Here is a 3,237-nt window from a genome sequence, read left to right as displayed (position 1 = left end):
TATGTCAGCGAGTTGTGGGACTGGAGAAAATTACAGAGATAGGGTGAGGCCATGGAGGAATTTATGGGAAAATAATGGCAATGTCAATGGCCTAGTAGCTCAAGTAAACATTCTGGGAATATGGATTAAAATCCCACCTCAGCAGTTTGGTGAACTCAAATTAAAATAAATATGGAAAATAAAACCGGTCTCAGTAATAGACACTATGAAAATATCATTGATTATTGTTAAAAACTGCATCTGTTTTACTAATGCTGTTAAGGAAATCCGCTACCTTTATCCAGTCTGGCCCACAAGGGACTCCAGATCCACAGCAATATGGTTGAATCTTAACTATTCTGCAAGACACCTCACTTAAGTCCCAATAGGGATGGGCAAGAAAGTCTGTCCTTGCCAGTGATGCCAATATCCCATGAAAGAATAAAGAAATTGGAAACAAGGATTAGAATTTTAAAATCAAGACATTGCTTGACTGAGAGCCAAAGTAGGTCATGAATACAGGAACATGACTCGGTGTGAATTAAGACAAAGACAGTAGGGTTTTGAATGGCAGTAAGTTTACAGAAGGATGTGGGAGACCAACCAGGAGCATATTAGATTGGGGAAGTCTGGAGATAACAAGGTCATGAACTGAGGGTTGCAACAGCAGACACACTATGACATAGTAAAGTTGGGGGAGCTTTTGGAGGTGGAAATAAGTGGTTGAGTGATGGCACAAAATATGAAAATGGAATCTCACTTCTATGTTGAATGTGACATCATGGTGTAAAGAAACTTTCTTAATTTCACTCCTGTTGTCACGGAGTGGACATACTCAGTAGTTAGGGCATGGAATAAGGAGTACCAAAATCAATGGCTTTTTCTCATTTTTCATGGCTTTATTAAACTGCTTGCTCCTTTCAGTGCTGTGCATATTTATAGACCTAGATCTTTTTCACTCCTATGACTATGACTTAGGCTATGATTTTCCATGCAGTCTATGGGTTCCATATTCTTCCTATTAAAATATACACAAAGTTAGAATTATATAGCACAAAAATACACACTTTGGTCCAAGTCATCCATTCCTGTATACCTAACCTATCCATGTACCTCTCCAAATGTCATAGAGTAAGAGAGCATGGAAACAGGCCCTTTGGTCCAACTAGTCCAGGCCAACCATGTTCCCAAACTAAACTAGTCCTACTTGCCTGCTTTTGGCACATATCCCTCCAAACCATTCCTATTCATGTACTTATCCAAATGTTTTTTAAATGTTCTAACTGTACCTGCAACACTGTGGCATTTGATTCCACTCATGATCTGCTCAGTTTAAAAAAAAAACCTGACCCTCATGTCCCTTTTAAATCTTTCGCCTCTCACCTTAAACCTATGCCCTCTGGTTTTGTACTCTGCAACTGTGGGGAAAAGACCTTGGCTATTCACTTTATCTATACCCCTCATAATTTTATAAACCCCTAGAAGGTCACCCTGCAGCTTCCTACAACCACAAAATGAATTTGACAATTAAACACTCATTCTGCAAATATGTTAATTACTTCCTTTACTTCATTGCAGTCCTCCTCTGTATTATCTACTCTCCAATCTGATATTATCCACTTATTTTGAATTTGTACTTCTGAATGGAGTTGAAATATTTAACATCCATGTGAAGTATATAATGGTTCAAATACTAATCCTTGTCGAACACCACTTTCAACATTTCTGTCAGTCTTAACAAATTTAACATGAAGAGTAAATAAGGCTACCTGCAATTATATAGAACTTAGGTGAGACTTCAACTGGATTACTGTATAGTTTTTGATTTCATTACGGATGGATATACTTGCCTCAGTGGAACAATTCTGAAGTAGTATAGACCTGAAATGTTTCTCCCTCTGAAGAGGCTGGCAGATCTGCTGAATTTTGTCAGCCTTTCTGCTTTTAAGACTTCAGCATCCACAATATTTTGCTTTTATCCTAGAACCAGAGATTGTCTTTTGTGGAGAGATTGAATCAACTGAGCTTTTATTCCCTAGAGTTTAGAAGAACGTGTAAAATTCTTAAGGGGTTGACAGAATACATGTCAAGAGAATATTTCTCCTGGCCAGTGGAGTCTAGAACTAGGAGTTACAGTCTTACAATAATGTATGGCCAGTGAAGACTAAAATGAGATGAAATATTTCAATCAAAGGATTGTAAGTCTCTGGAATTCTCTAATCTGTAGAACTGTGAATAGTCAGTAACTGAGTTTATTTAAGACAAATAAGTTGTGTTTTGGATTCTAAAGGAATCAAGGGATATTGGATCAATTAAAAAGATGTATCTGAGATAGAATATCAGCCGAGATCTCACTGAAAGGTGTTGCAGTCTTGAAGGGCTACTTATGTTGTTATGTAAACATATATTTACACTACAGCACTTTGATTTTTTAGCTACCAGTACCTCCAAAACCTAATATAAATAGGCAAAAATTATCATTGCTTCTAATGTTTAAGAAATTTTAATTGAGCCTTGACTTGTGTCAGTATTTCAATGCTACCTTCCAGCAGTTTGAAAGCAACCATATTGTTCAGAGCTGCATTTTTTTCTTCTTTAGCGTTAGTTTACTAATGACAAAGTTGTGCTTCCTCATATTCTTCAGAGGCAGGAGAGATGTGATCTGTCAGTTTGATTTGCTTATGAAAGAGATCCAGAGAGCCGAAGATGGCTTATGCTATATTTGGGGTTTACTAGTAAAATAAGTGGTATGTTAACACTCCTGCGAAGTGCTTTGCCAACGTCTTACTGCATTAAAAGGTGCTATGCAAATGAAATACAATATCAAGCTGTTGCCAGCACCCTGCCAATACCTGCCTGAGTATTTCTGTGTAAGTGGAAGCATAAAACTAGATTTTGAAAGGTTAAATAAATAGATTTAAATATAGGCACACATGAAGTCCTGTATCTTGAACCCAAAAAGTATAGATCAAGTTAATTAATAATTGATGTGAAGCTATGCACAGTAAAAAGGTCCAAAGAAACATGAAGGTCCATGTACAAAGATCATTAAAATGTCATGAACAGGCACAGAAAATAAGAAAAGGTTAATGAAATTCGGGCCTTTAAAGAATTAGAATACAAGATGGGAGAAGTCATGCTTCAGTTATACAAATCTGCAGTAGAATTATTGTATCAGAGATAGTAGGAACTGCAGATGCTGGAAATCTGAGATAACAAGGTGTAGAGCTGGATGAACACAGCAGGCCAAGCAGCATC

This window comes from Rhincodon typus, chromosome 15 (genome assembly GCF_021869965.1).
Source record: "Rhincodon typus isolate 14 chromosome 15, sRhiTyp1.1, whole genome shotgun sequence".
In the NCBI taxonomy this organism is placed as follows: Eukaryota; Metazoa; Chordata; class Chondrichthyes; order Orectolobiformes; family Rhincodontidae; genus Rhincodon; species Rhincodon typus.
Note: the sequence above shows the minus strand (reverse complement) of the source record.